General features: G+C 37.6%; 1 protein-coding gene across 1 annotated transcript in view; it reads left to right on the top strand.

Moving 5' to 3' along the window:
- The window catches only part of MARCHF1 (membrane associated ring-CH-type finger 1), a 548,248-nt gene that overhangs the window by 58,872 nt on the left and 464,295 nt on the right, over window positions 1–25,081 (top strand).

Consider the following 25,081-nt stretch of genomic DNA (forward strand, 5'->3'; position numbering starts at 1 on the left):
AATATCAGGATGAAGCTCAAACCAACTGAGATACTTAGCCACGCAAAATATTTTAAATCTTGTATAAATTTTTATCAGGTTCTTAATTTAGCTGCATTTCTTAATTTTTATATATTCTAACATTTCACTCCCCCCTACCCAATTTAAGAGGTGTGTACACACACACACACACACATACACACACACCACATTTTAAATTGTATTTAGATTTTGGTTAACCATTTAAAAAATGTATGTTAATTTTCAGGTAAATTAGAAACTGATCTATAATGACAAAAACTATAAATGGGCCTAATTAATATACTCCTAGCTGTGTATACATGTATATACCCAGATTGGTAAATCTGTGTGCACGTAGTTTTGCTGTGGGTTTATTTTTACCCTTCCTGACGTGAACTTCTGCCTGTGTGGGGGTCGGGGCGGGGAATACAGCAATCGGATGGTGGGAATGCGAAGTTGCTCTGAGTAGAGAGCCTGGCAACTGTTTGGTTTAACTGCCCCACATTCACATTTCTTTTGTATAACAGATTGACTCCCAAAAGGAATTAATCCGTATTGGGTTTTATCATGTAGATTAGGGTTTCAAAATCTCTTGCTAACAAAAGAGGGATACAAGAGTAATTTTACCTGCTGCTACTCAGATGAATTGTATTTGAAAAACATACACTGAGGCATTACTGATAGATCCTTAGGAAACATAATTATATGTAACTTCCAATCACACTGAGTCACATTTGAAAGATTTTTCAAGCTCAGCTCTGGCATATGCTAACATTTTACCATTTAACTCAGGAATTTTTTTAATCTTTGATTAATGGGCATGTGTTTGATATGTAATATAATTTTGTGAATGCTAAAACAAGTAATAACTTAATTAGGTTGATTTAGTGGCCTGGGAGAAAGGTTTAAATTTTTTTTTCTTCTAATTTGTTGCATTTCTTTTTTTATTTTTTAAAATTACTTTGCTGCCCTAGCTTGCTTGGCTCAGCGGTTAGAGTGTTGCCCAAGGACTGAAGGTTCCCATGTTCGATTCTGGCCAAGGGCACATACCTTGGCTGCAGGCTCGGCCTGGTCAGGGCTGGGAGGCCAGGGAAGGGTTACAAGAGGGAATGGACCTTCTGCTGAAGCTGCAAGTTGAGAAGGGATTCAACTGGAAAAGTTAAAAGAAGGTCCTTCTAGGCAGTGAGAGGAGCACATGTGTGTGCCTGAGATGGGATGAAACGGATATATATAAAGAAATGAAGAAAAGTCCAATGTGGCTTGGACACTGAAAGGCATGTAGAAGAGCTGAAAAGAGGCTGGAGAGGGACAAGAAGTTGTCGCATTCTGCAGGCTCTTGTATGATAAAATTTCTCTATTTTAAGTGCAATGTGAGGCCAAAGCAGTGCTTTGAATGGGTGATGTGATCTGATTTAAACTTATTACTTCATTTAACAGATGTTCACCAAGTGCTATAATCTGTCAGACAATGCTCTAGGCACTGGACATACAGCAAAGACTAAAACGGAAGAAAAACTGTCCTTGTGCAGCTAATAATGCAATGCAGTGTTTTTAATAGGTCAGAGAAGGCCTCACAGAGAAAGTGACATGAAAGCAAACATCTGAATTAAGCGAGGAGATCCAGGAGAGAAGCAGTGGTGCAGAAAGCCTCGTGAATGCAAACCCACCAGAAAAAACAATTGGAGTTGTCCCGACTCTGGCCAACCTGCTGCTCAGAGGAGATTGATACACACATGTGCTCACATATACACTTATACACGTATACATGTGCACCCATGCACATGTCTGTGTGCCTGTATGATATACAGTAATCTAGGCAGTGGACACGGATAAATTAGGCTACAGAGATCATGTAGAGTGAAAAGAGAAACAGCGTAAGGCAGTGTTTTATTGCTGAGTGGAGAAAGTCGAAGTGGATCTGAAAATGAGAGAAAAACCCCACAAATATGCTGAGTGACAGAAGTCAAGCAACAAAGAAGGTAGTGGTTACGTGATTAAATGCCGCTGAGAGGTAAGGGTGAGACTTTCGGCGTATTTTGGGTTTAGTGACTCTAGGCCCTTGATTTGATGGGGTAACAGACACTGAGTCCATGGTAACGGAGTAAACAGAACGGAGAGCGTGAGAATAGGCAAATTTTTGAAAACTTTTCAAAAACCTGAAAAGAAGAAGGGAATAAAATAGTGTCTGAAGGATATTGATGAGTTGAGGGAGGTGTTTTTGTTGTTTTTAAATGGGAGATTCAGCGGCATGTAGGCAAGATCTAGTTGAGAAGGGGATGTGGAACGTACGAGTGAAAGAAAGGAAGATTAATGACACTTTAATGAGTAACTTTGAACATGACAAATACTACAAATTTTTGTGGAGGCACAAAATCATCAGAGTAATTTGTTTATTGTTATCACTTTAAGGGCATTTTTCCAGGCTCGGCTAATTTCTGTTTAACGGATGGTGTTGCTTTTTAAGGAAAAAGGAACATGCCTTTATTTTTCTCTCAATTGAGTATTTGACTTCCATGATTCACTGCCTCAATCTTGCCTCACCAAAGATAAATTAAATCTACATATTGCATACCTTTACGCATGACAGTTTATAAATAGCTAAATTTTAGCAGCTAATATTAAGTACCTGAGTGGAATTTAATCAGCCATTAATCTCTTTCTTATTTCTGGGTTATTCATCAACTTTATGTCAAGTGACAAGAAAAAATGATCCAAACATTGTTTAGTACAATCATCATTAATTAGTTAACACTTATCCAGAAGGGTTTTTAACCTTTTGCTCCTCCTAGGATTATTCTGATGTCAGAGTATAATAAAAATATCTATAGCAACCCTTAACTCTTGCAGGCTTAACATTTATCAGGAGTCAATTAGCTCTCTAAAGAAGCAAGGAGGCGAAGGGCTGGTTGTGGGATTCTCTGTACCAACAGCAGAAGAGCAGCAGAAAAGGAACACAGCTTCTAGGAAAACCTTTCCTGGTGCTTTCCTCACAGCTTTTAATTTTTGACATGTTTAATGACCCATCCTTTTTACTCCCCGTTTCTTTCCTTAGAACTCTTCATTGATATTCCGTTAATATATTTAGATTAAGGGCAAATTAGCCTAGTCTCTTATCATAGTTGTACAACTTTTCAGAATAGAATCTACTCTTAAAAGTGGACTCTGAGGCACACGCTGTGTGTCAAGCAGAGAGTAATAAATCATGGCCACATGGTGATATTTAGAACCTGATCAGCACTGGTGTTCTCTACTTGCACAAACAACTGTGAATGACCGGGGATTTGAAAACGGTCTTCTCACATCTAATATAACTTTCAAATTAATTTTCCTTTTAATAATGTTTTCCCTGGCTGATCGATGTGAAACACTCTGATTGAGAAAAATAAACTACCCCAGATTCACTAAGGAATCAAATAACACCTGCTTAATCGTTCAAGGGAAATGTTGCAGGCGTAAGCAATTTTGAATGTAGGTATATTATACTACTTTCTATAAGCAAACTTTAAATTTCAGAGAAGGCCCTATGAGCCATCTTCATGACCTGAAAGGATGGGTTAGCTGCTTGTGCACAAAAATGATGCCTTGACACCCACTTGCTCTCCAACAAGGGAAAGCTCCAGATAAAGTGGAACCCGAGTAAACAAGACACTGGTTTCTTTCAGTAGAAAGTAATATACTGTCACTGTCTAGTTAGTTTCAGACTAGGTAAGTTTAGTTTTATGATATATTATTGCCTTAGACATTTTGTTTTCTACTGAAAAGCCTCATGTCAAAACAAGTGATTGTGAAGGGTTAGGGGCCTTTGATAAATTACCTGCAAATCTGGTAGTTTGAGCCAGATATTGATTTTTTCTGTTTCTCTTTTAAGGATTTTTTTATTTGTTTATTCCTTTTTCTAAAATAACAAAAATAAAAACAAACAAAAAAACAAAATAAAAACTGAAAAAGCTTTCATTTGCTTTTTTTTTTTATAAATACTTTTAGTGATTTGGCTGACTTCTGTGAATAAGATGGCACATCTTCAGAAACTGTCCTACTAAAAATACCACCAGTGGCGTTTCATTCAATCTTTGGATTGTGTAAGTTTCAGGTGTGCAACGTTGTAATTTGACATCTGTATGCTCTACAAAGTGATGACCACCCAAAGTCTAGCTACTCTCTGTTACCATGCAATTACGCTCTTCACCCATTGTTTACCTCCAACCCCCTTCCCCCCTGGTAACCACCCATCTGTTCTTTGTATCTATAAGTTTGTTTCTGTTTTATTTTGTGTTTTGTTTTTAGATTCCATATGTGAGTGAAGTCATATGGTATTTGTCTTTTCTCCGCCTGACTTATTTAACTTAGCAATGTATCCTCAAGTTCCACCCATGTTGTCTCAAATGGCAGGATTTCTTTTTTTATGACTTAGTACTCCATTATGTGTGTGTGTGTGTGTGTGTGTGTATCACATTTTTCTTTATCCATTAAATTTTTGAACAATCTCCATAGTAGCTGCACCAATTTACAGGGAGGTATCACACTCCCTGACTCAAACTATCCTATAGATTATAATAATCAGAACAGTATGGTACTGGGGGAAAACTAAGATAGATCAATGGATCAGAATCGAGAGCCCCTGAAATAAATCCACACATATGTGGACAATTTATTTACATCAAAGGAGCCCAAAATATACAATGGAGAAGGGACAGTCTCTTCAATAAGTAGTGTTGGGAAAACCAGAGAACCTCATGCAAAATGAAACTAGACCACTATCTTACACCATGCACAAAAATTAACTCAAAATGGTTTAAGACTTGAATGTAAGACCTGAAACCATAAAACTCCTAGGAGAAAACAAAGGAGGTAACATCCTTGATATTGGTCATTAAATTTTAAATTTTAATTACTATGACTAGTGAAAAGCATACATCCATCTTAGTGAAGATTTTCTACCATCGAGTTACAATAATAGCCCTGTTTAAGATCAATCACTTGAATCTTTTCTAAGGCTTTGTACATGGTGGAAGTTAATTTTCTTTCTTAGGAGGCCATACTCTATCTTGTAGCTAAACAAATGAGTTTTATGTTCTAGCATAGATGGTTTACCACTTTCTGGTTGTTCTTTAGCTAGCATCTTATAAAAACATTAACTTGTGTTTTCCTGAGAGTTTAAAATTCAATGCATGCCTACTATATAAAACTTGAAATACAGATGGTCCCTGACTTACAGTGGTTTGACTTACGATTTTTTGACTTCATGATGTTGTGAAAGGGATACAAATTAAGTAGAATCTGTACTTTGAATTTTGAATTTTAGTCTTTTCCAGGCTAGCGCATGTGGTGAGATACTGCATGATGCTGGGCAGCGGCAGTGAGCCACAGCTCCCTGTCCACCACGTGATCATGAGGGTTAACAACAGATACTCCACAGTGGACTGTGTTGCCAGACATTTTTTGGTATTTTGTTTTGTTTTTGTTTCTTAGCATGTCTACAAAACACCCATCTGTGTGTCTGTTGCTTCTGGTGAGAAGAGAAAGGCAATTATTCTTAAGATGAAACTCAAGATAGTTGCCCAGCATGAAGGTGGCAAGCCCTAAGTACATAAATTAGACGAGCTATTCAACACTTTGTTATAAAATAGGCTTTGTGTTAGATGATTTTACTCAATTGTGGGCTAATATATGTGTTCTGAGCATGTTTAAGTAGGCTAGCCTAAGCTATGATGATTGGTAGGAGAGGTGTATTATATACATTTTTGACTTACAGTATTTACAATGACTTTATCTGTACATAACCCTATTGTAACTGGAGGAGCATCTATACAAATTATCCCACTAATAGAGAGCTACTCTTTTGGTGTATTTTGTTTAGTATTTTATATTAAAAATATTTGTACATATATATTTATATATAATTAAGAACAAAAGAACACAAGAACTCAGCTGGGTGATATATTGTTATTCAACTGGATTATTATTTATTTCTTCACTTCTTTATTGTTGGCTATTTAGGATTTCTCACCATTTTTATTTTCTCAGTTTTCATTTTGTGATATTTAATACATATAAGATACATATAAAATACATAATATGTAAACATAAAGAATGGTGCTAAAACAAATACTAGTGTACCCACCACCTGAGTTAAAAAATAGAATAATGCTAATTTCTTTTCAACTGAAACCCACTCAGCCACGTTGAATTATTGCTAAACTTTATCTTTTTCAAAAAACTTTATTATAGTTTTATTACATATGAATTCATTCCTAAAAAATACGTTTCTCTCTTTTGCATGTTTTTGAAATTTATATGAATGCAATCATATTTTATATGTTCTCTGATGTTTGTTTTTTTCACTGAACAACGTTTGGGAGATGTACCATATTCTCACACGTTGTTATGGTTGTTTTATTATTGTTTTATTTTTTTATTGACTTCAGAGAGAGGAAGGGGGAAGGAGAGAGATAGAAACATCAATGATGAGAGAGTCACTGATCGGCTGCCTCCTGCACGCCCCCGACTGGGGATCGAGCCCGCAACCCGGGCACGTGCCCTGACCGGGAATCGAACCGCGATCTCCTGGATCCTAGGTTGATGATGAACTGCTGAGCCACACCAGCCGGGCTAGTTGTTTTATTTTAATAGCTACATTTTATTTTATTGTTAGAAGAGATTCATATTTAGTTTAGATCCTTGTGCTGGAAAATTGGGCAATTTTACTTTTTCTGCTATCACAAACAGTGTTGTAAGCATCCATCTCCTGGTGCATGTGTGTAAGTTATTTCTTGGGTTTGCCTCTTGGGTAAGTAGCAGCAGCAAACCTCTGGGTCACCACCTTTACATATTTACAGCTTTATTCTATAATGCAGTATTTCATACTGTAGCTATATCAATTTGTACTTTTACCAGCAATGGATAAGAGTTCAGGTTACTTCACATCTTGGTTAATAACAATTATTTTAGACTACTTAACTTTTACCAGGCCAGTGGATGTAAAACAGTATCTCAGGGTGGTTTTAATTTGCATTTCTCTGTTCATTTATGAGAATGAACTTCTTTTTATGTGTTTATTAGCCATTCTTTTTCTGGATCTGCTCATGATTTTTGGTCTTTTCAGTTTATGTTTTCTTTTTCTTGTTGATTTTTGAGAAACTGTTGTATTATATGTTTGTCTATATTATATATGTTGCAAGTATTTAATGTTCATAATTTATCTTCCCACATTGTGGTATCTTCAGAATATAAGAGCTTTATATTTCATTTAGTGATATGTGCCTCTTTTTCAGTTTAATGTGTGTGTTTCTTGATTTTATGACCTACCAAAGGCCACAAAAATTGTCATTTATATTTATGTTAATGTTTTGAATATTTTCCTGGAGTCCATTTTGAATTGACTGCTATTTTTGGTGTGAGATATATATCCCAATTTAGTTATTTCTCATGTTGATAACCACTTGTTCTATTGTTTCTGTAACAAATATCACAAGCTAAGTGGGTTAAAATAACACAAATTTATCCTTTTACTCTTCTATAAGTGAGAAATCAGACATGAGTTTCTTTGGACTAAAATGAAGTCGTTGGCCTGGCCAGTGTGGCTCAGTGGTTAGAGTGTCAGCCCTCACACCCAAGGGCCATGGGTTTGATTCCCGGTCAAGGACTCGAACCTGGGATGCAGGTTCCCTCCGTGCCCTGGCCTGGGTGAGTTCGGGAGGCAGCCAATCAGTGTGTCTCCATCACATAGATGCTTCTCTCTCCCTCTCTCCCCATCCCTTCCTCCCTTCCACTCTCTCTAAAAGTCAATGGAAAAATATTCTTAGGTGAGGATTAACAAAAATAATAATAATAGCTTCCTAGTAGGAAACAATCTATGCTATCTCATTGTTGTTTGTGTACACCTTTGTGTTATTGGTGTTAAAGGTTGTGCTGCTCATTTTTGCGTCCCCCCCTCCTTTTGTAGCATGGGGCTTTTGCATACTCCAGGTCCTGAATATTTGATAAGTGCTCTTTAGTCCTATCTATAGATTAGATTTCTGCATATCTAATAAAGTTGATGTTCCTATGAGTTTCTAGGGCTAACTACAAAGTTGTATCTCTTCCAGTAAATCTCTGAAATGGGGGAAATAGTGTGAATGAATGAAATGACCTACCGGGTTTTTCTGACTTCAGCTGCGTGTTTGGTTGGTCAAGAGAAGTATCTAAAGTGAGGCCCCTGGAGCACACTGGATAAATTCAATAAGCACACCAAGTGGAACCGGTACTGGAAAACGTGTGTCAACTAGGGAGAAATAGAAAGGGATAGAGAGTGAAATTTCCATTTGCTGGAGTGAAGAATGATTCACATGTTTCCCGGAATTTAAGTCGTCTCCAAGGACGTGCCATTGACAGATCTATGTTCTCATCTCTTCCTTTGTCTAACACCTCTTCAAAACAAAACCGCTTACTGACCCCACAGTCCCATTATCCTGGAGGTTCATAAGGTAGAGTACCTGGAGTTCTGTGAGCAGTGTAGCGTGTTGTGGGGCACATGTTTACAGCACCTGTGAACACACAGAGACCGAAGCATGCAGGCAGGTGACCCTGAGTTAGAAGAAAAGAGAAGATAAAACATTTTATTAGTTTTTTTTTTTTTTTTATGTCAAGAAGAAAAGAACTTACTCCTAAATTTGGTAGGTATTATCTTTTTATAACTCAGACAGTGGTTCTCGGCCCTGGTTGTATATGAGGATCACCTGGAGATCTCTAAAACATACGCTCAGCCCCCCTCCAGATCAATCGAATCTGTGGTGGTGGCCCCACTGGCACCCGCGTTTGAGGACCATCGTCAGGCCAGAGATTTTCTCTGTGGCAGTCAGTCAGGGTGGTGATAGCTGCAGGTTACACACGGCACAGAATGGCAACTGACAGTGGCTTAGCTCATCTCCAAAGAGCTGAACATGTTAAACCTGTTAGTTACTTTAGAGTTGCTAAATCTATGCAAAGGCCTGAAATTATGTCCATATACTTATTTCAAGGGTCACATAGATTCACCATTCTTGAAGAAAGCAGGAAACTTGATAGGGCAAACTGAGGGACGGTTACCTGCCTAATATTTATTGCGACTATGCCCCTTAATCATTATAGACCCACAGATGATGCTCAAAAATGGCATGAACTCGGGAGGAACGCCATCATCCTCTTTGCCATGGAAGGTTAGACTCAGTGAATTCAATTTCATGCAGATTTACTGTTTATTGCTAATTTTTTTTGCCGGAAAAATTTATAGATCTTATCTTTAAAAGTATAAACATCGTACCTATTGTATTGGAAGGGCTCAGTAGTTTCTGACTTTTTAAAAAAATGAATTAACCATTTGATATAAAGGGTTGATAACCTTCCAGTGACTATATACTTAATTTTATAACCTCATTGATTTTGGCCAATAAATACTGAAATATTTTCAGGGTCCCAAAGGCTGGTATTTGCCCCCATAACTCTGAAATGTCATATTCTTCACCATTAATAAAAGCCTAGACTTTAAAGATAACAATTCCCCAGAATAATCAAACCAGAGGTATTAAGCTGAGCAAGAAGAATGATGAAAAATAAATTCAGACATTTTAAAATACATATATACAAACACAGGGCTATGGTATGTTTTGAAGCCAGAATAGAAATGGATTACTAAATGTTTGCATAAAATTATCAGAACATGAACCCCCAAGTATATTTCCTTGAAACAGTAATGCTCTGCACACTACAGAAACTCATTTAACATTTGCATTCAGTGGCAAAGAACTCTAAGACTCAAAACTAAGATTAACTACAGTCCCTAGGATAGAAGATGATTAGAGCTCTGAATTAGGAAGAGGGTGTCCCGCCCTTAATTAGCCACGTAATGGAAACCAGAATGCAGATCTCCTAACCTGTAATAATATAGTGTTGCCTTCTGAGTCAAGGCTACTTTCTCTAAAAAAGCTTTCTCCCTGGCTTGTCCTCTGGCTCTATTTCTTGCTTTTATTCTGGCTTTCACTTATATTGTTCAAAACATAGAAATATGGAAGTTCAAGAAATAACTGTTTCAGTTTTAAAAAATTAAGAATTTTAGTTTTTTTGGTATTTTTCTTCAGAACTTATTGATAATTAATTTTAATTAATTTAAGTATTTAAGAATTTACTACAATTTTTGTTTCTGCATTTTATTAAATATTTAAAATTTTATACATTATTGTATTTTATGTGTTTAACTTACATATTTTTTTATTTATTGCTATCCCATGTTTTTCCAAAATTATTTAAGGTATCTTACAACTAGTTATTAGGTCACAATAAAATTTAACCTAATAAAATATAAATAAAAAATGTTAGAAAGAAAAAAAGAAAGTACAAAATGGAACTGGCAATTTATCATAACACATAATCAAATATTTTTCATTGGTTGGACTTGTAGTGTAGCTCTAAGGTTTTCAATAGTCACATTAAAGGAAAACTTAAAAGACAAAATTAAAGGTATAAAGAGATATGTGGATGAGCCTAGGGGTAGATATGCTTGTGTTTACATTCTGAGTAGGCAGCCTCTCATCTCTGCAGCACATTTTAGAGTTGCACTAACTGCATTGTAATTTTTAATAAGAATTCACCTACTGCGTGATATTTATGGTGTTTCTTTTTTTTTTGCCTTAGAAAGTATTCAATCCAGTATCTATTTGAATAATTAAAAAAATTAAAGTATAATTGACAATACATATTGTAGTAACTTCAGGTATACAACATAATGATACATTTATATGCCTTACTAGGTGATCACCATGATGAGTCTAGTAACCATTCATCATCATACAAAGTTGTTTTGGTATTATTGACTGTATGTCCTGTGCTGCACTTAATATCTCTGTGACTTATTTATTTTATAACTGAAAGTTTTTGCCTCTTAAGCTACTATGAAAAACAATGTGGAGGTTTCTCAAAAAGTTAAAAATTAAAAATAGAACTACCATATGAACCAGTAATTTGTATGCTGGGTATTTATCTGAAGAAAATGAAAACACTAACTCAAAAACATATGTGCACCCCCATGTTTATTGCAACATTATTTATCATAGCCAAGATACGGAAGCAACCTAGGTGTTCATCTGTAGATGAATGAAAAAAGATGTGATATATACCTAAATCTATAGTATCTTCTATATCTCTCTATATTATATATAATGGAATATTACTCAGCCATAAAAAAGATAACATCTGGCCTCAGTTGTATTTCAGCTGCTGGTCCAGAAAAGCAGCAAAACCAGACAGTTGTTGCCATGGCTGCCTCAGGACCAGCTACATTGACTAATGACCCCCTGCCTTGGCATTAACCAATCAGTGGAGACCAGGACCCTGAAAGAGCACACCTGGAAGGCTGATGAATATTCTACTGAGACCCTCCCCTGAGACCTCCCCTAAGATTCCACCTGCAAGAAAGAGATAAATACGCTCAGGACGAAGGACCCAGTGCACGCTCCCCCCAGGGGAGCAGGCCAGAGCCCTCCATCTCCCTTCTTCCCTCCAAGGGGATGCCACAAGACTTGCAACCAGGGGAGCAATGGGCATCAGCAGCTCATCCCAGGCTTACCCCCTGAACCTGTCTCCAAGGCCCCTTCTCTCTCTGGCTTCTCAGGGACCCAGACCAGCCCAGCCTGGGCTCTCCTGTTGCTTCTTCTTTGCTCTTGTTTCACTGCCCTAAGTATATTTTTGCTGCCATCATGGACCCAATACCCTTTGGCTCAGTGCTGTGTAGCCCTTCCCTTTGGATACCCCCGCCCCCCAAATAACTTCAAATTTTCTTTATTCACCCTCTGAGGTGGCTGTTTAGCCTCCCCTTCTACCACTGACCTTAACCTTTCATAGATTGATTTCCATCCCTTTAAAATTTTATGTATTTACATGCAGCTATGGTGTGTAGTGCTTTTGTCTGTGTGGAGATTTCTGCTGGAAGAGTTAGTAAGGCGATACAGAAGTGTTTCATCTAAGCCAAGTCCTGAATTCTTCAGCCACAGTGAATTATAAAGGAGGCAGCATTAAAAAGTTTTGTTCCGTCTATACTACATGAACTAATTTGCCTTTACCATCATCCTGATACAGAGTTGAAAAACCGTATCTGTTATGCCCTCGGTAAAACAACAGTTTTAAGATCAAAAGGGATCATTGTTTCCTTGTGAGTTTCCCTTTTAGCCTGAGGCTAAAATTTGTCTTCTGTGAGGTTGTGCAAGATTTGACTAGTAGCCAAGAAAGAAAGGCTGCCAGGCCAAGCATTGTATTTCATTGCACATAAGCATCCTCAGATGGTCTCATAGCTGTATCTTTTCTCTATTGATCATCACATAAAATGGAAGTAAAACATCATGAGCTTGAACTGGGTAAATATAATTATATATTCTATGTTTGAGATAGTGTTGTAGTACCTTAAAACTATGGAAAGAATGCCATTCTATGCAATGCTAAGCAAAGAGCAAATTCAAATAGATTTTGCTAGGGAAATACATTTTACTAATGAATAACAGAGAAAAAGAGAACATAAGTCTTATATTAAATTTTTAATTTAATTTTATAGGATGATTACCACATTGTTGACCATTTATTTATATTGAATTATTATGCTAGTAATAATATATTTCTTGGTCTCTGTTGTGGGTCTATTAAATGTTAATAATGTGGACAAAAAGGGGCCGTATACTAAATCTGACAAGCTCAGGGTAGGCTTGTGTGGTGGCCCTACAAACTCGGAGAGCTAAAGTAACCACATAGGATGACCAGAAATTAAAGCTTTTTAAACTAAAAGCTGTTCATGGCAGGTAGTTATGTGCTAAGGTGGTATTTTTCCCTAACAGATGTCAATCTTCACCTTTCGTGTTTTTGCGTCTAGGATAACATACCTGATAAACATCTCTTTGCAAAAACAACGTAATTTCCGTATTTCTGACCCCTCGAACCACAAGCCTGCTCCAGAGTGGAGACCACAAATCCCCTCATTGTTATTGTTATCATGTTAATTGTTGACTGTAACTCTCCTGCACTCACCTATATAAAAGAAGTGACTATCATTTTACTTTTTATCCAATCCCAGAAGTTTCCCCCCTTTGCTTTCTCCCACTTGCCTAATCTATCACCAGTAGATTTTATGTAACCCTCTTAAATCTTCTCATCTAATTGTAATGTATAAAGCAGGGTGCAGAACTGCCATTTTCGGGAGCATTTTCTCAGTCCCTTAAGATTTTGTTTCCTGGCAATTGTAGTCAGTTTGGCTTAAATAAAGTCACAAAAATTCTCTATGGATTTGAGTGTTTCTTACATTGACAATAAAAAATAGCATCATTCAAGTCTTTTCAGTGCTCCTTTCCCAAATTAAAGAAACAAAAAGAGGTAAGGACTACTGAATTAACTCAATTAGCACACATTCAGATGCCACTCCTTGATGGATTTGAAGACCTTGGTTGAGTCTTCCTCTTCTGTATTTTCCTTTACATTAAATTTCCTTCTTTTTTTGTTCTAGTCAGTGTTGTTAAAATGCTTTACCATCCTATTTCTCTAGATTCTAGCAATTTTAAAAAATTTAAATTGCTTTAGTTATAACATATAATGCTATTAATTATTAAGTAATTAAAAAACCAAACTCCAATTTATCATGTTTTATGAGATTTATGATTAATTATTGAACTATTTATTTATCACTCTGGGATGAAAAATAAGTTCTCCAAATATAATTAAAATAAATACCATATATTAATATAATGTATGTGGTGTTAGTTTTATTAATTAAGAAATCTTGAAGTGGAAAATTGAGTTACCATTTTTACTCTAAATTAACTTCTCAGTTTACAAAATGAGATCAAAATAGTACTGAAACTATTTGGCCTATGCAGTTTCAGGGTTTGTCTTTCATATTTTTCATATTCAGTGCATCTTCTACCTTGACTTGGTGAGATGAAAATTCTAGAATCTGATAAATGAAGTTCTGTAGGACGTAAGGTTTATGGGAATATCTGCTCTTAAAGTGTTTGCCTTCTGTTGTCAGTGGGGTGCCCTCTGTGTTCTCATCTGCTACCTGCAGCGTTCTTGTGATGCCACAAGGAAAGGAATTTCCTGAGACTCCAACAGGGGGATGAGTGATCTTTATTTCCATGGATCAGTGTTGCATTTTCCTCTCTCTCGCCGTGGAAAAAGTCCAAGTTTGTCTTCAGTAGGGCAAGAATTAAGGCCGCTGCTCCATATTAAAGCGCAGTCCAGGCCAGCATCCTGCGTGTGGAGTCCACGTGACCACGGCCATGCAGCTGCTTGAGGCCACATGGTGCGGGCCAGTCACAGAGCGAGCGAGAGAGAGAGAGAGAGAGAGAGAGAGAGAGAGAGAGAGAGAGAGAGAGAGAACAAGGGGCACCAGAGTGGGCAAGAGTGAAACAAGAGCAGGAGAACTTTTGGTCTGGGGATTATAACCAGGAGCTTAACCAATGAACCCTTCAAGATTTGTGCACTTCAACCCCTAGGCAATTATCTTTTTCCCAGGTTAGACTGACAGGCAGTAATCTTCCCTACGTCACCCTGACTTCACTGGCAAGGGTCCTTCTCTCTTTCTTTGATCCCTTCCCCCAGTGATCTGCAGGGAATGGAACAGTGCTTCCCTGGGGACCGTGAAGCCGTAGTTTCCTGGTGAAGGTGCCCCGATGACCATGCTTGTAATACCTGACTCCCCTTTGTACTCTTCCTATGAATAATATTAATAACTAGCTAATTACAGTAACACTTTTTTTTTTTTTTTTTTTACTATCTCCCTCCCTTTATTGTTTTAATGCTGTGTTCTTTCCATTAGTGTTCTGTAATTTAATGGTTTTCACTATGCATGTAACTCACCTCAGATTTGTCTTGGATCTGCTGCTCTCTCTCTGGTGCTTTAAACTTATTACTCAATATTATCACCTTCATTCTACACCTCTTCCTCTAACTCAGGATGACACAGGCAAAACGAATCATCTTTCCTGACTCTCGCTCACTAAATGTGTGACCTTAGGCAAATCACTCTAACTGCCTCAGTTTCACTATTAGGAGGTTAAATGAGATAATACAGGCAATAAGCTTAGAATTATCTGGAGGTGTTCAGTAATTGTTCTTTTGGCCGACTTTTCCATCCCTAACTTTCTCTCTCCCAGTTTCCCACTTTGTCAGGAAAATTTCCATCCAGTTACCAAATTGTCTTCAGTTTGCTCTTTTCCTTGCCTCCCACATCAGTTCCATTAGTTCCCATCAGTGGGTTTTCCTTTGATCCCAAGTGACTATACGCCTGGTCAGGATCTGATTGCCTGGCCCATTGTATAGACGGCTTTGACTGTTCCCCCTGACTGCTGGCTCTTCCTTATTTAGTTCTTATGCATTACTAGGAAAAACTTCCTGAAATACAGTCCCTCCCCTACTAATAACTTTTCAGTGGGTTCCCCAAAACCTACAAAATAAAGTCCGACTTACATTGTTTTAGATTCAGGACCCTCAGTAGGAGGTGTCTAGGCATTACCCTCTTCGTCTTTTCTATTCTCTTTGCAAACCTTCCCTCCTCTTGCCCGAAGGTGCTTCCATTACACGTACACACCATATGTTTTCCTTTCGCAGAGTCCTTGTTTATGCTCTTTCCTGCCTCGGTGCCTCAGAATGCTTTTCTCCTCATGCCCATATGACAAAAATCAAACCCATATTCTAAAGGTACAGCTCAGAGCTTTCTGTCTTCCCAGTAATTTCAAGCAATCCAATTGTTTCTTAATCTGAATTCCCACTTCATCTGTATGTTTCACTACTTTCCGCCTTATATTAGTTTCAAGTCCTATTTGTCCATTTGTCTTTAAGTTTCTTAACAGCAGAATCCATATCTTCTTCCTGTTGGTATCCACTCAAGGGATGTAAATAAAACTCTTCATATGGTACTTTATAATTGTTCTTTGAATAAATATATGGGTATGTTTTGATTTAGTTATTGCTCATGTGATGCTTAAAAGGATTTAACAAAATTAATGAGGACGGAATTAATGAATATAGCAGTCCTTATTATAGTAGATTTTCTGTAATGTGAACATAATCTCAGCATTTGCCACATTGCTTATAAAATACTTTGAGACTCGGAATGAATTCATGTGTACTGCGGTTTTGAATTTACAGTCAAAAGTACTGAGCTAGTTGCACCTTAAAAACTTTAGATTCAAGTGAAAGATGTTAGAAGCATTTTTTTCCATTGCAAGATATTTTTAAAAATAAGATATTTACTAAATAGACTAAGAACAATGGTGTTTGCCATACAGTAAAACACATCATAGGAGAGGAAATATTTTAATTGATAATAATTCTGAATTCATAGACATTATTTCTTTCTGAATATCTTCTGGTACTAGGATTTCCCCAATTTTAGTGCTGTGTAGATTCAGTGATATTTTAACAGTGGTTTGAATCCTTAACAGTTTTACTGAAAGATTCTTTATAGTTTCAAGTAAAGTAGGTTATGTGATTTTTTAATTTTTAGTATTTATTTATTTACCCTCACCTGAGAACATTTTTTTCCATTGCTTTTCAGAGAGAGTGGAAGAGGGAGAGAGAAAGAGAGAGAGAGAGAGAGAGAGAGAAAGTGAAACATTGATGTAAGAGAGACACATTGATTAGTTGCTTCCCACACATGCCCTGACCGGGGCTGGGGTTCTAGCCTGCTACCAAGGTAAGTGCTTTGGCCAGAATTGAACCCGGGACCCTTCCGAGGGCCGCCGACACTCTAACCGCTGAGCCAATCTGGCTAGAGTGATTATGTGATTATTTTTAAAGAGACAACAAAGTCATCAGAATAAACTGTTCTCAAGATGTTTTAATGAGATACAGGAAAGGTTATCCTGTATGCCAATATACTTAGCATTTCTTGTCTAACAGATGAACTTAGGAATTTTTGAGAATGTTTCTTAAACATGCTTTTCAGTGATTCACTTAGTCAAAACATATTTTGCCCTTTAAAAAGGAACATCTCTGTCAATCCTCCAAATATAGTCTATAATTTAAGCTTCTAATTAGGAGCTTTACCACACAAACTTTGCATTAGAATTTTGGCATAACATAAATATTGCACATTCTTCGTTTTTCAGTTCCCAAGATATATAGTTAGCCATTTTTTGGTGTGTGGAATTCTTAAAATAACTGGTAGTTAGTTTCTCTTTCATTTACTTTGAAATGATTATTGAATATCCTAATTTTAATTACTACTTGGTTTGTTATTAATAATAGTACAGTAGGCCCCATGTATGTGTGGATTTTACATCTACAGATTCAATCAACCTAAGATCAAAAGTATTTTTTAAGAAAAGTTATGTTGTTGCTGACATGTTAGGCCTAGGATGGTTGCATCTGTACTGAACATGTACAAACTTTTTTCCTGTCATTATTTCCTAAACAATATAGTATAACAACTGTTTACATAGCATTATATTGTATTAGGTATTATAAGTAATCTAGAGATGATTTAAAATACAGAGGAGAGTGTGCATTGGTTATATGCAAATGCTACGCCATTTTATATAAGGGATGTGAAGATCCCTGGATCTTTGGGGGGGTCCTGAAACCAGTCCCCCTGTAGATACTTAGGGACAACTGTACAACTTTTCCTATCATGATGAAAGTTCACTTAGTTATTTTTTTGTATATTTATAAAAGGACAGAGGAAAGGCCTGAAAGCTAATTATGCTGAATTTTAGTCCCAGTGTTTTCATGTACTCATTTACTTATTAATTCACACATTCTTATATTCAGCAAGTATTTACTGAGTGTCATTTTATGCTCTAAAGAGGGAGTTGAGCTATAGGCATACCTCAGATACTGGAGATATGTCTCACTACCAAGTTGGAATACAGGGGAAGAAGGACTGAAGGGTTCTGGAACTTAGATTAATGGTCTAAACAGAAAGCAGCAGGGTCCGCACTGAAACCTTTCCAGGTCCAGCCTTTCTGTTATGCCATGACCCTTTCCCATGCGTTCGTCAGTTCTCCCTGTGCCTCAGACCTCTCCTATGTTAAACGAAGATATTCTGGATCTTCCAGCCCAAGGAATATCGTGGGATAAAATGAGACCATGTAATTGAAAGCTTTTAGAGTCTCTGAGTTTTGAGAATCAGGCCATAACATTCTAAGATACCATCATGTAACAGTGGTAGATTTTATGAATCCATATTCTTTCCTTCTAAGTAAGACACTTGGAATTGTGATAGTATTAGCTTGCGGCCCTCCCACACTTATAAATTGTTCTAGAGACATGTAAAATATGGAAGATTAGCATCACAGTCATAGTCATGGAATACAGATGATGATTACTGATATGGAACATACGTGTATTTGAAACAAACAAAAATACTTCGAGGTTAAATTTCTAGTGTGTGGCTTTGTTGTTTATCGTTGTTGTTGGTAGTTGGGAATATAAGGGAGGAGGAAGTATTTAGCTTCAATTGAAAGGATAAATGCTGTAAGGTTAGGGTCCGTTTGTTCTTTCCCTTATCTCATAAGGTCATTTCTGAACAGAGTGCCAGCAGCACTGGTGAGTAGTTTTGCCTTTGAAAAATAGGAAGAATCTCATTGCGGGGTTCAGGTCCTTGTGGGTAAAGGGAAAACCCCCACCCCTCCCCCTCTTGGTTCTTACGGCTGATCGAATACTTAAAATGACATAAGGCAAGTTAACAGGAGAAAATCAAGTTTTCATACATACACATGGGAATCCACATAAGAACGAAAATTCCAAAGACAGGAAGGCAAAAGGAGGTATGCATGCCATTCTGGAGTAAGGAGGAGGTAGGCATCTGGGACTTCAAAGGGAAGTAAGACAATTTACAGGGAGATGAAAGAGTTAATGTGTAGTAAACAAATGTTTGCTGGGCTGCCCACAGAGAGTGGGTCACAGAGAGGACTTCGGTCACATGGCCTTGCTATAGGTTCCTCCCTGTCCATCCCACCCAGTTCATGTTATACTATGGCTGTCTATGGTGATAGTTCTTCCCCAAACAGTCCTTATCTTAAATTCTTCTAGGCAATTTGGGGAAGGTTCTACTTGAGTCTTTTGTTTATTAAAAATAAAATGTTTTCTCATGCTGGAGAGACACATTTTGGTGTGGCAAGTTTTGCTTCTCTAGGTCCTCATATATAAAACAGTATAGTATATACTGATCTTTACTGTTTTTAATCCTTCTAATTACAGGAAGAAATAAATGTAAAGGAATAAGTAACAATTGCTTTAAAAATGAGACATCCCCACTGATATTTTTTTTTCTTTTTTGACAAATGTTTTCCTGATCTTACGTGGCCAGTAGTAAACATTGGGCAATTCATCATCCCCAGGAAAGATGCAGAATATATTACTGAATTACTTAAAAATTATTATTCATTTATTCTTGCTGTTTATTTTCCTCTTGACAAATAAAATAATTATTTTGCATTTGGAAATTTAGATTGAGTTTCAGAAGCTTCTTGTGAAGCTTCTTGTGAACCTTTGATAACATGCAGCGAAACTGTGACAGGTGCAAGTTATTTTTTAAGAGAGCATTATAATCATTTTTATACCAGGAATCACTATCACCATTGTTATTATAATCATCATGCAGACATTACTATGCAGACATTTAAAAAGCTTTAATGATGGAACATTTGCTCTCACAGTGTGCCTTGGGATTGGTGCATATATTTTGATTCTTTTATTAAATGCAGCTGCTGAAGTTCCAAGTTGGTAAGAGACTTGCTCAAGGTCACACACAAAAAGTAATAACAGAGAGAAAAATCTCATGAAATTACATTACTAGGTCAAGTATATTGGTCACTAAATAACCTTAATCTTCCACCAGTGTTTAATGGAAAAATTATGTGCCACAATTTGATATATGGTATAGTTTTATAGCCACAGCATAGGTCAATTGTTCATTTCCTCTAGTTCTTGATCTTTGTGTATCTGTAAGCAATTCACTGTAATTTCTTGACCTTTAAGAGTATGATATTGTTTACCAATGATTTCCTATGTTGACTAAGTGTGGAGTAATTTGGGGTGATATGGGTAGATTGTATTTTCCAGTATGGCCTTAATATCTCACATTGCTTGTGCTCTTGAGCAGTGTGACTTTGCCATCCCCGGTCAAGAGTGTGGGTTTAATTATGCTCTGCTGAAGTCTGGACTGGTCTTAGTGATGCACTTGGAACCAATAGCATGCTCCCAAACTGATGCGGCGTGAATTCCCAGGCTAGGGCAGAAGAAGCCTTGCAGCTTCTGCTTTGGTTTCTTGGAGCACTCTCTCTTCTCACATTCTCTCTCCAGAAACCCTGGCTCATCCTGAGATTCCCAAGTCACCCTGAAGGCCACATGTAGCATTGACAGTCCTAGATGAGCTCAACTTTTAAATCACCCCAGTTCTAATGCCCAACCTTAGGAGAGAAGAAGCGTCCAGTTCTTTGAATCACCTCCATTCTAGAGCCTAGTTCTTGGAGTCACCTTCATTCCTTCAAGTTTACCAGCTGAGGCCCAGACACATCAGACTAGATGTAAGTCATCTGTATTGTACATTGTCCAAACTCCTGAACTACAAAATATATAATAAATAAAAAAGTTGTTGTTTTGGCTGTTAAGTTTGGGGGATTTGTTATGTAGCAATAGATAAATAGAACAGATGATTAAAAAAAACTCCGTGGACAAAATAAAAGTTGTTATATCTATCTCTTGATGTCTCTGCTGGAGCAGAGCACCTTTGATAGTGCGAGTGAACAGATAGGTAACTGCATCACCACCGTCTCTGCGTGTTGAGATTCTTATGTACTAGGCTTCCTATCCCAGATAGTCAGCAGCCTGACCAGTCACACATCCTTTCCACTGAAATTAGCTGTCTCTTCCACAAATTCTTCTTTTCTAATCAACAAAGCCGAGACTGTAAGCACTGGTCTATAAGGCACCTACATTGGATGGGCCGTGGTTTTGAATTGGGGACATACCCATGGTGATTAAAGATTCTTATAGAAACATCAGAGGTTGGGGTTCATTCTGATTAGGGAGCTACCTATATCTAGCAGTTTCTTTACTATCCCTTCTCCAAGCATTAATTCAAATAATAGTAAACCTGTTAATAGTAAAATAAACCTCTGAAGAGAAAATAGCAAGATTCTGACGAATACATATATCATCATTCCTTTTTTTTTTAAATTCTCGAGGATATGTTTTTATTGATTTTGAGAGAGGAAGGGAGAGAGAGAGAGAAACATCCATTTGAGAGAAACATCAATCAGTTGCCTCTTGTACACGCCCCAACCTGGGACTGAACCCACAACCTAGGTATGTGCCCTGCCCAGGATCCAAGCCCACAGCCTTTTGATGTTTGGGATGACGCTCCAGCCAAGCCACCCAGCCAGGGCTCATCATTCCATTTTTGTAAAACATTTGTGTGTGAGATATATGAAAGAGTAAAAACCAGCCTTTAAGGGATACACCCCATTGTTGAGAGTGGGTAGTTTTCTCTATGGATAGAATTAGAAGAGTGGAGAGGGCAGGTTAGGAAATGAGAATTCAATCTCTGTCTCTCTGTCTCTTTGTCTCTGCTTGCTTTTCACCTCCCTTTCTCCCGCTGCCTATCTGCTCCTGTTTGGAGTTTAGTTGAACCAAATGATTACAGCATAGATTTCATCATCGATCTCATAGATCCGTATTGTTAAAAACTTGGTCTCCCAAGAGACATGTATGCTCCGCATTTTATCGGACACCCTTCACATCACTGCAGGTGCTCTCAGTCTCTTTTTTTTCAGCCATTGCTGAGTCACTCAGCTCTGCATAGGCTCCAAAAGACTTCACTTAGGGACGACCTGACAACCCTTCATCTTATGCCCCTGCTAAAGGGCTTCTTTGTTGACTCCAAGTGTGGGATGCTTAGCATTCATGTAGGCAAAACTCAGAAATGTGAGGGGTTTAACAGTCCATCAGAAGCTTTTGACGAGTGGAAAAGAGAGACAGTAGATAAAAATTTTCCCCTTTCCTGGCCCAGATGGAATGTCTTAAGGTGAAGCTCGTGTGGCTACTCAGAAGGTAGTCCTTTGAAATTATAGTCACGTTTAGCCCTGGCCAGTTTGATAAAGCATCATCACATTATCACTTCCTCCTGCCCTTTTTCACTTCCCTTGTCTAACACTCCTGTTGGCTGGGATTGCATTTCTTTACAAAGTAGTAGCATATGTTTCTATGCTCCAGGCTCTGCTTTCTCTTGAACCCAGTATAAGATACATAGGAAAGAGGAATTTCTCAATTTGAGGCCTCTTGGCAAAAAAAACCTCAGACACATATCGTCTTGACAAACTATTGTCAAAAAAATAAAAAAATTAACATTGTGGCCAAATAATAACCAAAGGCTGGAACTCAGGGCATCAATGTGTGCTTAGTGACCACTGGGCCAAAATATCAAATGAAAACTTTTCTACAGTCATATAAAAATACAAAAGGTAATAATTAAAATTTTGTTAGAGTAGAAGCCATTTCTTGGTTGAGTGATTGATGAGACCTAAGCTAAGAATGTCTAGGGACCACTTCTTTCTAGGGAATATAGAGGCAGACAGAGGAAGAAGCTAATGGTTCTTACTGAAAATGAGCAGTGGGAGGGCGGGGTCTTCAGATGGCTATCGGGCAGCTGGCTCCTGGCTTAAAGGAAAGGGATGTGTAGTTGAATTCTGAAAATGAAGCCATGTCAGAGAACTCTGGGCTTAACTTACAGAAACGTAAAGAAGATGAGAGCATTGCAAAAACTGAGATCTTAGATTTCCCTACAGACGAATCAAACACTGAAGCAGAGCCCAATGTAAATGCATACGATGAGAGTCTTTCTAGAATTCTCTTAAGTACGTGGGTTAAATTTGGGAGTTGATTATAAAATCTTTTCAGTCTTTTTCTAAAGAGTTTATCCTGTTGAAGAGAATGGAATGAAGCATACTGTTATTTGAATAAGAAATCTAAACAGTGTGTATACAGGGGAAAAAAGATAGAATTTTATTTCTGTATATATAGATACACAGTATAAACTCAGTTTTCCTTTTTATCTATTTGGTACAGCATAGCCAGTGAGCTCTTTGTACTTTCTTATTTGTAATTGCTATAACTGCACTTACTGTAGAATTGTGTTTTTAAGATTGGCATTTGTTTATAATGGATTAGTCATAGGTGCACAAAAGTCTCAATTGCTATTATCTTTACAAATGACTTTATCTTAATGTTATAAAAGTAATTGTTGGCTCTTTATTGAAAGCAGTAGAGTTGATACTTTACAGTCACATAATAAAAGCAATTGATTACTTTTTGTGTACCTCCAGGTAAAATATTACAGTAAGAAAGGGAAAGAATGTAGTATTTGGGGGATGATTTAAATTCAACTCTGCCTCAACATTCAGTTCAAATGTCTTCCTAAATATCTCTCTTAGCCATGTCATTTTTTAAAATCGAGGTGATTCTTGGAAGAGAAAATGATATAATTGTATTAGACAGTTATAGCTCAAGAGAGTTATAACTTTGAACCTTTTAAAAGAATTTTAATTTTATTGTTGACAGTATTACAGATGTCTCCCATTTTCTCCCTCTTTGTCCCCCGCCACACTACCCCTACCCCATCCCAGGGCTTTTTTTTTTTTTTTTCTTTTTCCCCCCTAAAAGAGCAGTAGGAGTGATGGGAGAAATCCAAGAGGGGTTGATATCTGGAAACCGAGTTCAAATGATGCAGACATGTAAAGCAAGATGAAGAATTGGAATTGGTCCTGGAAACTGGTCCAGACATAAATATTTTTTGGGGAAAGTCATCTCTAAAAGATGGCTTAAGTCCTTTCAAAGTAAAACTAAATATAATAATAAAACACATTCAAGTTACCCGACATGCTGGTACTTAGTGGTCATATCTAATGAATTGTTTACTAATATTCTAATGGAAAAATTCTGAAATTTATGAGCTAAAAATGAGCTTGAAGAACATCATTGAAGGACTGGGGATAAACCAATATGGTTGATCGGTGCCAGAGCTGGGGCAGGAATTCAGGTCTCCTGTTTCTTTCTTTTTTTTTTTTTTTAATGCTGAAGAGATTTTATTCTAATATCTATAATTACAGTGCTTGCTTGTCAAAATGAAAACTGAAAACAAGTACACAAAACAGTTGATTACTAATCATGTATCAAAAGCAGTAAGAGGTTCCACGACACCAGGTAAGCCAGTTCTGAGGTTTTCCCAAGATAAATTTTAACAGCTCTAGCTTCTTCAGCGTTTATCAAAATACAAAAGAAAAAAGTAGAGGTGGTTATTTTTTGATGTCACATCTGACCTTTGCAGGCTGAGGGAGTGAAAGCACATGTAGATGGAGTGGGGGCTCTGAGGAGCGAGGCTCGAAGGTGACAGGCCACCTGTCTGGGCTCCTACTGGTGAGACCCAGGCAACCTGGAGCGAGTGAGCGTGCATGAGGACCATGGGGGGCTTCTGTTCTGATCAGAGTGGCCCCACCAAAGCACCTATGCTGACCCACACTGACCCAAGGGAAAGCTGGGGTCCCTCCAAGGGGTCTGTGAGTGGTGGCTGCACCCCCCAGCCCGTCCCCTGGGCAGTGGTGTGAGCACAGGTACAAACACAAATGCTATGGGATATGATGACCCAGTGAGACAGAGCCAGTCAGGGACCATGAGTGACCATGCAGAATGTACCGTGGCTGGTTCTGCCCCCTGCACACTCTGAATGGGAGACAGACCACACACAGGCGGACTGGACTCAAGCTGTTCCTGCAGAACCTACACTAGGCACATTTCTTTCCTCTCTGTGTTCAAGTGTCTCCTTACTTTGTATTTTTAACTATTATAAAAAATGCACTGAGTCTGAGTTAAAAACCAACCACCAAAATGAATCTCAACACAGATCTAAAGCCCAGAGGAGGAGCATTGAGCTGATCTCACAGCAACAACTAGAGGCCCCGGGTGCCTAAAATCCCTTCTCAGTACTAAACAGCGGGTTGATTTTTATTTTTTTTAACGATAAAAAAAGCTGAGTAATATTGCATAGGAGTACCAGAAACTTCGTCATTGGAAACAAGAACTATTTACACTAAATAAA

Source organism: Miniopterus schreibersii (assembly GCF_964146895.1).
Source record: "Miniopterus schreibersii genome assembly, chromosome: 4".
Classification (NCBI taxonomy): Eukaryota; Metazoa; Chordata; class Mammalia; order Chiroptera; family Miniopteridae; genus Miniopterus; species Miniopterus schreibersii.